Source organism: Mustela nivalis (assembly GCF_964662115.1).
Source record: "Mustela nivalis genome assembly, chromosome: 4".
NCBI classification, from domain to species: domain Eukaryota; kingdom Metazoa; phylum Chordata; class Mammalia; order Carnivora; family Mustelidae; genus Mustela; species Mustela nivalis.
In genome coordinates this window covers 58,536,570-58,548,711 of record NC_139023.1, presented here as the reverse complement: position 1 = coordinate 58,548,711, position 12,142 = coordinate 58,536,570, and the positions used below count along the sequence as shown (strand labels likewise).

At 43.4% G+C, this 12,142-nt stretch overlaps 1 long non-coding RNA gene across 1 annotated transcript; it reads right to left on the bottom strand.

The window, feature by feature from the left end:
* Positions 1-1,245: 1,245 nt before the first annotated feature.
* LOC309863029 lies at positions 1,246-7,237 on the bottom strand. The gene is made up of 3 exons (XR_014310860.1): positions 7,166-7,237; positions 6,998-7,048; positions 1,246-1,870 (listed from the first exon to the last, which is right to left on the bottom strand). It is a non-coding gene; the product is annotated as an uncharacterized lncRNA (long non-coding RNA).
* Positions 7,238-12,142: the final 4,905 nt, after the last annotated feature.

The following is a 12,142-nucleotide window of genomic DNA, read 5'->3' as shown; positions in this document are numbered from 1 at the left end:
CAACCCCCTCCCTTTAAAAAATCTCAACCATTTTGCTCCAGCAAATAAACACTCAAATGACATGTTTTTCTATTAAAAACTCATGGGCCTTAAATTTCTTTTTAATCACAGGATTTAGTATTATTACACGTGTTCCATTAACAGGCATATCCAATGAATTCCCTTTCATAAACACTAGTAAGTTCAGTGCAAACCAGCCAGGTGATTAATTTATAATTCTTGACACATTAGGGAGGTGGGTTGGAGGTAAGAAGTAGCAAGCAAGCCTAGGATGGACTGCCTTCTATGCCAACACCATGGACACACACAGAGAAGGGCACATGCAAACACCTGAGCACATGTACACACACACACACACACACACACACAAACACACGCCACCCGTGAACACCCACTGTGCTGAACTGGCATTGGCTCCAAATTTGACAAACCAATGCCTGAAGGCAAATAGCTGAGCCTAAACTGTTGCAGGTTCCTTTTCCCATAAAAATAATAATAACGAATAAAAATCATTGGCCTGTCGCCAGAGCCTAATGCAGCACAATTGCTAAATTCAGCATCCTTCTTCTCCCTACACACATACTCCCGACTTGTCCCACTGCCTCCTTCTTGCCTCTCTGGGCAGGTTTTTCTATTCAGAATAAAAAGTCAGTCAATAGCTGCTTCAATCCCAAATCCCTAAAACATGTGACCTCCTTAAACCTCAGGGACAGAGAGTCTTTCTGCAGGAAGAACAACTTCACAAAGGAACCAAGCAGCCACTAACTTGCTGTGATTTTAGGAGCATCATTTCTCTTTTTTGAGCTACATGAGCACATGTCCACATGAGTAAATAAGAAGGTCAGCTGTGATGATTCCTTTCACTTCTAACCTTGTATGAAGCACTTTATAGCATGGACTCTAGCCAACTGATGGGATTCAAATCCCAGCCCTTCACTTATCTGTAAAATGATAATAGTGGCTATGATGATAAATAGATGATAAATAGTAGACAGACAAACAGACACAGCTGGTACTCCTAAGAATATAATGAGAATTCAGTGACACATTTTATATGGTGTTTAGAAGACAGCTTGGCACATAGTCAGCTCTACATAAAGGCTAGTTGGTATTCTGAAGATCATAGTATTATGAAAGGATTTCTGAAGACCACAGTATTAACACTTTCTGGCTTATTTCTTTATTTTTTGTTATGTTATGTTAGATACGTTATGCAGAAAACTGAAAAGAGTCCACACCAAAATTACTAGAACTCATAGTGCAATTCAGTAATGTGACAGGATACAAAATCAATGCACAAAAATCAGTTGTTTTCCTATACACTAACAATGTAACTATAGAAAGAGAAATTCGGGAATCGATTCTGTTTACAACAGCACCAAAAACCATAAGACACCTTGGAATAAACCTAACTAAGGAGGTAAAAGATCTGTTTCATCTCTTTATTTCACAATAAGGGAGTGATAAACAACAGCCAAGAACTTAATATTTGCTTCTGGACACACGAGGGGAGAGTTGTTGCACTGAATCCCTGAGACCCATAGTTCTTGGGTCCCAGGTCAGATAGATCTGTGGAGCATCCCTGGCCCCACTGAGAGGATGGACTGAATGGAAGGAGAGCCACCATCAGGAAAAAAGCATGCTGGCAAAACGAGAGGAACTCACACGGAGCCTTGGCCACACAGTTTTGGCAGCATCCTGGCCTCTTCATCTCTCAATTTCATGGTCACCAAAAATCACACATAAAAAGCCCAGTGACTAAATGAATATGGAAATAGAATGTCTTGCAAACCTCTGAGATGTGGTCAGTCTGGGTCACCTTCAAGTTGCACGGTGGCACCCCAGGACAATGAAGGTTGGTGTCGGTGACCTTTATTGGGGCACAGAAAGGGGAGGAAAATGATTATTTTAAACCCCTGAGCTACTGGTGCAGAAACCTTCACAGGATCTTAGTCCAAGACAGAAAAACAAACACAGTTAAAATTATTCAGTCTTCCAATATCCTAGTTACTACGGAGATTTCCTCCTAAATGAGTCACTGGAAACTGCTATTTAAAAAGCGAGCATTTATATTCCTTTTATAAAAATGTGAATGCATTGCTTACTAATAATAACAAGGGAACACATGACAACAATGTAAACTGAAGCAAGAGGACTGGGCAGCAGAATGGTTATCTTTGGTTGGTGCATGCACTTGAACCCAATGACAACAGGCTCTCTCTTTCTTTTCCCCTCCTAACAGAACACTAAACCAAGAACCACAAAGCCAAGGATCTCATCCCCAGAATGTGCATTGAAGAGCTCTGTGTCACCAAGAAATCTCTTAGCTTCTTTGGGCTATGGCATCATGTGTTCACCAATAAGATAGATCCATTTCAGCTCTTGTACTATCATCCAGCAGCTCCCACATCCCCTGCCTGGAGAAGGTTTCCCCATGAGATGCTTCACACCCAGCATATACAAGTATCCACATGCATTCCTCAGAAGGGCAGACAGGTGTCCAGCAGGTGTCCCAGGAGGCAGGTAGGCACAAGAGTGCTCCATTATATCAAACTTTTTAAAATTATAGCTCCCCCATTGAATTGTAACTTCAATTATGAACCTTAGTAAGTAGTAATATATCATTATTGGCTCATCCATTTCAACACATGCACCATGCTAGTGTAAATGTTAATAATTGCAGAAAATGTATGCAGGGGGAAAGGGGTATGTGGGAATTCTCTGTACTTTCTGCTTGTTTATCTGTAAACCTAAAACTACCCTAAAAATAATCAATTAATTTTTAAAAACAAAAAAAATATATTTTTTACACCTAATAACCTGTCTGGTCTTAGTCAGTTCAGGCTGCTGTAACAAATAACCATAGGCAGGGGGGATTGTCAATAGCAGACATTCATTTCTCATGGTTCTGGAGGCTGCAAGTACAAGGTCAGGGTGCCAGCATGGCCAGGGTCTGGTGCAAGCCCATTTCCAGGCTGCAAACAGATGACTACTCTTCATACCCTCATGTGGAGGAGAAAGGACGAGCTAACTCTGTGGTGTCTTCTTTTAAGGGAGCTCATCCCATTCATGGGGAACACTCATGGTATAATCACCTCCCAATATCACCTCCTCTACCATCACATTGAGGAATAAATTTCCAACATATGAATTTTAAGGACACACAAACATTCAGTCCTTAACACTGATCTTCCTCACAATGTTTATTATTATTTTTTTCCAGGGTGCGCATGGATGATGCAACATTATTATACTTATGTTCCTCTTTATTGATGGTGTTCATCCATTCCTAACATGAACACAATATGAAATGCAAGATCCATGAGGATTAAGATGTTTGTATCTTATGTTCACTGATATATTCCCGAAGTATTACCTAGTGCATAACAGACAATAGAAAAGTGTTTTGGGGATTAAATCAATGAATGAGTGAAGGAGTCTCAAACTCTTTGGCAGACTAACAGAACAGAGAACCCAGGGGAGATGGTAAATAACCTGTAGGCAAAGGAAAGGGATGGGAAGACTTACACTGAGCTAATCAAGCCCCCCTTCCCACTCTCCACACCTATGAAATCAACAGTTAATAAGAACCACCAGTCACCTAGAGCCAACTGAACAGCCCAAGTCAATAGCAAGAGGCACAAATTACTAAATGGTGGCCCTTTGGAGGCAATTTTTAAAATTTATTTATTTTTTCAGCATAACAGTATTCAGCACCACACCCAGTGCTCCATGCAATCCGTGCCCTCTCTAATACCCACCACCTGGTTCCCCCAACCTCCCACCCCCCCACCCCTTCAAACCCCTCATATTGATTTTCAGAGTCCATAGTCTCTCATGGTTCACCTCCCCTTCCAATTTCCCTCAACTCCCTTCTCCTCTCCATCTCCCCTTGTCCTCCTTTGGAGGCAAATTTTAACCATGCCCCCACTTGAGGATCTGGCAGAAGCCCCGAAGTTGTGCTAAGAAGAGTGATTCCAACCCCCTGGATTCCCTGGAACCAGTGTGCATGGGGAAGACTATGAGACAAACCAATGGTGATGCTGAGGATGAGCACAAGTGCAGACTAAGAGATGAGATGCTGGGGGCTTACTCTAAGTGCTCCCTGTGGGTTTTCACAGGTAATTTTTGCAGCATCTCTGGGAGAGAAACTGTTATTCCCTTTGTAGCAAAGACAATATCAGGAGCTCTCCCTGCTGGGTTTTCTCCAACGCAGGGGAAGGCCACACCTCCCACCACCACTTCTCTTGATTCAGCAAAGGAACCTATGCCTGGCTTCTGGTCAGTGCTTTGAAGGGATGTGCCCACTTCCAGGTGTGGCTCATCAGCAGCCATCCTTCTGCAGCCGTCCACACTCTCCTTCATCAGACAGCAAGTGGGGAAAGAAGGGAAGGAAGGAGGAAGGGAGGGAGAAAGAGCCGGAGGGAGGGAGAAGTGAAGAAGGGAGGAAGGAAGGAGGAGGGAAGAAAGAAAGACAAAAAGGAAGGGAGGGAAGAGGAAGGAAGAAGGGAAGAAAGCTAGGATAAGAAAGAAGGAAAGAGAGGAAGGAAGGAAGGAAGGAAGGAAGGAAGGAAGGAAGGAAGGAAGGAAGGAAGGAAGGGGAAAGAAGGAAGGGAAGGAAGGAGGTATATCAACTCACTGAGAGTTCTTCTGTTATTGTGGCTGGCATTATGCAACCATTTTACAGAAAAGAAAACAAAGACACAGTTGTAGCAACTTGTACTGGTTGGTATTGCAGCTGACACTTGAACTCTGGCAGTCTTGAGTTCAGCTTTATCCACAACAAGTGTGGGCTCTGGGGAGCCCAAATCCCTTCATGCAGTGGTGCAGTGTTCCCTGACAGCTGGTGAGCCCAGAGGCAACATCAAGGAACATCTCACACTCCCAGGAGGTGGAGGGGCAGAGCAAATAGGCTCTACAGAATGAGGTCTCTCAGGAATTCTGTGTCTATGCCCAAACTACATACTTAATTTTGAGACAGATGGTATATGGCATTTTCTGTTCATTAAATTCCTCAATATAACTTTATGGTAAGAATGCTTGTCTTGTATTTCATACAGTCCCAGGAGTGCTAGGAAAAGGGATTAAACCACCCAGCAACACTGCATGAAATTAATTAACAGGCAGAATTCACAAATGTTCACTACATTGCAGTACTGCCTGCGGAGGAAAAGAAGTTGGTGGAAATGGACAGTAGGTGATGTCTCTGGAAGGAGCACCAGTGCACACTCACACTGTGGCAAGTCTTGGGAAAGAGAAGTGTTTGCTGACTTTACTTCATTCAGGCCATCATCCCCACAACACTGTAAGAGAGTCATTATTGCCCCTGTCTATACAATAGGGACAATAACTGCATAAATTTTCTTCCCTACCTTACTCACGCGGGGTAGAAAAGAAAATCAAGACCAGCTCTCACTGACAACAGACTTCAAGCTTATTCACTACAGCCCATGGCACCTCCACAAGATGGCTTTTAACCAAAATAATTTCTGATAGAAGAAAAGAGCCACCTGAAACGGGTTAAGGCATCTCCCTTCCTAGAAGTGTTCCAGTAAAACTGATTCTCAAGCCACTTTCTATAAAGCAAATTCACATTTCATGGTGAATCTCATAATTGGCAAAATGAGCTAAGCTGTTTTATGGAACAAGGTGGAAAGACAATAAGAATTGATTTCTACCAAATGCTTACTAGGCACTCAACATATTATATGTGTTATTTTTGTCATGTTTCCAGCAAATCTATGGGATGTGCTGTTATTATCTCCATGTTGACAGGTAAGAAAATGGAGAGCATCAAAGGATAACTCACATGCCTATAACCACACAGCTAGCCTCGTCCAGCATTGAAGTGTAGGTAGTCTGATGGCAGAGACAATGACACCAGAGGTTACTACCAGAGTACATGAAGGACTCAGTTGGTTAGCATTGCCTTCAGCTCAGATCATGATCCCAGAGTTCTGGGATTGAGCCCCACATTGGGCTTCTTGCTCAGTGGGGAGCCCGCTTCTCTCTCTTCCTCTGTCTGCTGTTCACTCCCTCTACTTGTGCTCTCCCTCTGTCAAGTAAGTAAATAAAATCTTTTTTAAAAATTCAATTTTTTGTTATTAACATATTATGTGTTATTTGTTTCAGGGGTACAGGTCTGTGATTCATCAGTCTTACATAACACAGCACCCACCACAACACATACTGTCCCCAATGTCTATCACCCAGCCACCCCCTTCCATTCCCCTTCCCTATAGCAGCCCTCAGTTTGTTTCCAGAGATTAAGAGTCTTTAATAGTGTTTAAGTAATCTCTACCCCCCCATGCAGGGCTCAAACTCACAACCCCAAGATCAAGAGTCTCATGGTCTGCCAACTGAACCAGCCACGTTCTCCAATCAACTTTTTTAATCCTCAAAATAACTCTACTGTTACCCGTAATCATAGGTGAGCAAACTGAGGCAAGGGGAAATTAGGTAAGATGAAGTGTTCTGTCCAAGTCTACACAGCTTGTAAGTAATGGCATAGCCAGGAGTCAGATGCAAGCAGTTAGCTCTGGTATCTGCATGTGTAATGGCCACTATGTACTGTCTGATTCCAGGGCTTATTCGCATCACCAGTGACAACAATCATTCTCTTGGCTAGAGGCCAGAACTGCATGAAATGAGGGTATCTGCTGTATTTAGTGGCAGCACAATTCCTTACCCTCCACCCCTGGTCACCTGCCTAAAATCTCCAATTCTGTACTGCTATGAACTAAATGTATGTGCCCTCACCACCAAATTTCTATGGTGAAGCCCTAACTCCACTGTGCCAGTATTTGAAGGGGAGGCCTATAGGAATAATAAGGATAAGACACAATCATGAGGGTAAGGTCTGCAAGATGGTATTAGGGACTTTATAAGAAAAGACACTGGAAAGCTTGAAACCTGCTCACTCTCTCCCCAAACCCCATAACCATGTGAGGACCTAGAAAGAAAGGAGACATCCACAAGTCAAAAAGAGGGGTCTTACCAGAAATTGAAGCCGCTGGCACCTTGATCTTGGACTTTCCAGCCTCCAGAACTGTGAAAAATACGTGCCTGTTATTGAAGCTACTCCATTCACAATATTTTGTTATAATAGACAAAGATGACTAATGTATGTATCCCTACCTACACCTCTTGAGAATTTCTCCTATACCTGACAACTTTGATTCCATCATTATTGAAGCTCTCAGTCTCCCAGAATTTAGCTCTATTTTCCCTTTTCTTGAATGGTTCCAGAAACGTGATGAATGAAACAGGTTTGAAATGCATTTTGAAAGTAGCCACTAGAATAAGACCTCAACACACTTGTCCAGATGATGTCTCTCTCCTTCAGACGTACCAGAGTGGGAAAAGTGATCCCTGTGAGAGAACCCAAAATTGATGAAATTAAGGATATTTCTTGTTCCTACTTTGTATCAGTTATTTATTGCTGCATAACAAATTAATTTAAAATTTAAGAGCAACATTTATTATTTCATAAATTCTTTTGATCTAAAATCTAGGCCCAGCTTACCTGGGTCCTCTGGTCCAGGGTCTCATAAGTGTTGGCTAAGGCAGCCTGAGTCATCTCAGGTTCCTAGGGGAAAGGAAGGGCATACAGGGAGGAACCACTTCCATATTCACTCACATGACTTCCAGAGAGATGTTTCCAACCATATGAGCCTAGCCTTAGACCTATTCCCAACATATCTGTTACATCTCCCACAGTAAGAGCGGTGAAAGAGAAAGAGACACAGCAGGCACCCAAGGTGGAAAATACAGTCTCTTTGTAACCTGATCTTGGAAGAGATATCCCATCACTTCTATATTCTATTCATAAGAAGCTAGTCTGCAAGTCCAACTTACCCTTAAGGGGAGGGGGTTACGTAAGAGTGTGAATACCATAAAGCTGGGATCATCAGGGACCTTTGTAGAAGCTGCCTACCTCATTCCCTACATTGACATTCTCTTGAAATTAGACTGACCTATAGTAATCTGACAGTTTACTATAGCATATTATGATGAGTTATCTATCAGATGAAAATCTCAACTCAAGTAATAAGACACTCAATTGAAACAGGCCTAAGCGATATGGAAATATAATCTCTCCAATAACTGCCTGGCTCTCTCCAATAAGCTTGCCAAACATGGACAAGCTTCAGCACTGGGTGATTTAGTGCCTCAGCCACATTGCAGAGCCTTCAGGGCATCCTCTGTCTCCTGTGACATGCTCTACACTCACTCTAGGGCTAGTGCCCTTCTCAGTCAAAGATGGCTGTCATCTGCCATCTTAGGTTCTCCAGACTTAATCCCCTTTCTTATAGAAGGGGCATGAAGTAGAACCTACACCATTTTTGTCTATCAAATTAGTAGTAGTAGTAGTAGTAGTAGTAGTAGTAGTAGTAGTAGTAATAGTAGTAGTATAAAGATAAAGGGAGGTTTTATTAGGGTCCTAAGGAGTGAAGAGTCCTGGGAAAGTCTTAATATTGGTTCTAAAACAAATTGAAGAGAATGTCAATGAGAGCCTTGAAGAAGAAGAAAAAAAATAGTGGTATGTGGTTCATGGTGTTTTATTTATTTGCTGTGGTGGCGAAGGGAAAGGAAGAGCTGGAATTATGGGTTTTTATTATGAGCTTACCTGATTTTTAATGACAGCTAGACATAATTCCTCTTGCTCTAATCTGTTTTCCTGAATTATAGCACTGCTTCTTATGACACTGTCTTGCTCTAGTTTGCTCACGCACTCTTCTCCTTTAGTAGATAAGTTTCTTGAGACCAGGGGCTATGTTTTATCTTACATGTATCCCTAACACCTACTACAGTGCTTCAACTAGACAGGGTTCTCTAGAGAAACAGAACCAACAAGGTGTGTGTGTGTGTGTGTGTGTGTGTGTGTGTGTGTGTGTGTGTATGGGTGTGTGCATATGTAAAGTGAAAGAGAGAGAGAGAGGTTATAAGGAATTGGCTCACACAGTTATAGAGGCTGAGAAGTCCAGACCTAGGAAAGCCAATGGTACAGTTCTCGTCCAACTCCAAAGTTTGAGAACCAGAAAATCCAATGGTAAAATTTCAATCCAGGTGTTAATCCAAAGGCTGGAGAAGACTGAAGTCCTAGCTCACAGCCAGTCAGGCAGAGAGAGAGAGAATTCTTTCTTATTCAGCCTTTTATTCTATTCAGTTCTTCAATGGATTGGATGAGGCCCACCCGAACTGGGAAGAGCAATCTGCTTTACTCAGTCTACTGATTCAAGTATCTCATCAAAGACACTCTCACAGACACACTCAAAATCATGTTTAACCAATTATCTGGTGTCCCTTGGCCCAATCAACCATGGCATAAAATCAACCATGGCAGTGTCTGACACATATGCCAAAAATAAATAAATAAATAAATTTGGTGAAAGCATCAATCCCACTCTATATCCGATCATTTGCTCTTATATTTAATATCCACTCACTAGACTCTCCGGTTCCCAATTTCACCTCCCTAAGGTTTCAGATTTCCTTCTAGAAACATACTTGTGTCTTCATCATATGTACACTAGCCTGAGTCAGAACAAGGTAACTGCAGTAATATGTACCATTTGGTGAGTGCTTTGTACATGCCACACACTGTGTTTAAAAAGTTGACTAATTTGATGTCTCTTTTATTGTCACAACAACCCAGTTAGAGCAGTATAATTACTAGCTGCCACTTAGCATATAGGGAAACTGAATCTCACACCTGGGAAATAGGCAGGTGATACTCTGAACTCCAAGACCTCACCTCAGAGCCAGGACGGTGAACCACTCCATTGTGGTGTCTCTACCAGGTTCAGGTTCTGTTTTGCCAAGGTCCACCTATTGTGAAAGTGTAAAGATGGGTGTGAGGAGAGAGGCAAAGCTCTGTGACCAGAGGTATGAGAGTCTTAGGGGGTCTCAGATTAGAAGTGAAAGTTCTAGAGTGAGGAGTAATAGACGTAGAATTTACTGTGCCTGAAAATACAAAGATTTAAGTTGGGAACTCACTACTCTAATAAAAAAAGGAGATACCAATCCCTTGAGTGGGGTGGAAAGAAAGGGAAGGAACCAGAGGACCATGAAGGGAAAGTAGTGGTGCTTCCTTCAGCAGTAAGATCCACGAAAGCAGCAAACAGCTACGTCTCTAGGGATGGCTTCCCATCAGCAGCAAGACTTTTTGAGCTTTTGGTCACTGCTCTTCTCCCTTACATGTGCTGCTTTGCTAGTCTTTCACACTCACCCGTGGCCTGGGTGTGCATTATTAAACCTCCAGTGTGCAGATAAAGAAAATACCAGTTTTAGAGAAATTAAGAAATTGAGATTGAATGAATAGTAGGTTAATTGCAAGAACAAAGAAAGACATCAAATCTTGGGAGCACTTTTGTGAAGAGTGTGACATGTACATTTGTCTTTCAATACCCCAACTAGATGGTTCTCATTCTATGGCAATTTGAGGAAACATGGAGCCCATCTGTATTGACACACTGACAGCCTGAATGTCAGAGCAGGGACCAACAAAGGTAAGACAGTTTTGACAACAGTGTGGACAATGAACTAGGAAGGCAAAATTGTGATGCCCAGAGGAGAATGTCAGCTTTGGGGTCCAACAGACCCATGTCCAAATCTGACTCCTCTCCTTTAGTTAAATGTATGACCCAGGCAGCTCGCTTAAACTCTGTGAGTCTCCTAACCTGTAACTTGGGGTTCATGATGCTTCCCTTGTAGGATTACTGTGGGGATGCCCATCCTGTGTGAAGTGTCAGGTACAATGTAGCCACTCCCACATGGTAAATCTTATTGTTGTCCCTTCACCAGGGAGCCCTCGGCCATCTTGGCAGTGTCTGAGTCCCTTGGTCCATTATGACAGAATACCATAAGCCAAGGGCTTATCAGCAACCTCACAGCTCTGGAGGCTGGACATCCAGAATATGCAGTGTCTGGTTGCAGACTCCATCTTCTCTTCTTGCCCTGTTTCATCCTCACATGGTGGAGAACAGAGCCAAGGAAGAGGCTCTCTGATTACTCTTATATAGGCACTGACTGATTCCATCATGGGGCCCCACCCTTGTGGCCTCATGGGATTCTAATCACCCCCCAAAGGCCCACCTCCTCATACCATTGCGCTGGGGAGCAGTCTTCCACAGATGAAGAGGTCAGGAGGGGCAAACATTCACCCCATAACAGTGAAGAAGCTGGGGCTGTCAGAGTTTTGGAAACAATAGCAATAGGAAACCTCGTGTACACCTGTGTGTGTGTTTTTGTGTGCAAATGCATGTGCAGTGCTGTGCAACAAAGAATGACCACCTCTAATATCTGACCAGCAAGGCCCGACCTGGCAGCCTGTGGGGGACCAAAGCAGGGATTATCATCACAATTTCAGAAAACAATGGACAGAGGTGGACACAGGTGTAGGGAGCTGCCCAAGGTCTCAGATGGGAGGGCAGATCAATGCTAAAAGGGTGAGCTTCTTCTTCCAGCTCTTCATTGAACAGCACTTCCTCCAGGATGGGGATCTGAGATGCTGGGGAGGTCATGCTTCCCAAAAGATGGGATTGGAAGTGAGGAGGCAGAAAGAGGGAGGGAAAGAAGTGAGGGAGAACACCAGCTTCAACTCTAACTCTGAGCTATCCCAAGTTTGGAAGGGAGTCAGACAGAACCCCAGCCCAGCTCCATTACTGAGTAGAGCTTATTTGCACTAACAATGGACATGGTGCTGCCTCCTTCAAAGGGGTCCATAGCAAGCCTCTAGAAGGCTCCTATTGAAGGCTCCTACGGAAGGCTCTGGAAGGCTCCCTTCTCCTTCCTTCCCTTTTCTGGCTACCTGTCATGAATGGTCCAGAAACTAGGGCACTGGCAAAGCCCCCTGCTTACGAGTGTTGTTCACTTCAATGACAGGGAATGGGGAACAGTCCCACTTCAGATACTGGCTCTTCCCCTTTCTCAGAGACTCAGAGCCGACAAACTGTCCAGCTGAGAGAGCTTCAGTGTCCTAACCTGGGAAAGAAGGGAAGGAGAGGGAAGAGATGGGAATAAATGAGATGATTCAACAGATGCCTAATCACGTATATGCTGTCACATCAGGCGCGACCCCCACGTTCCAAGAATGCAGAGATGACCAGCTCAGAGGCTGCCCCTGTCCTGCTGGTGTTTA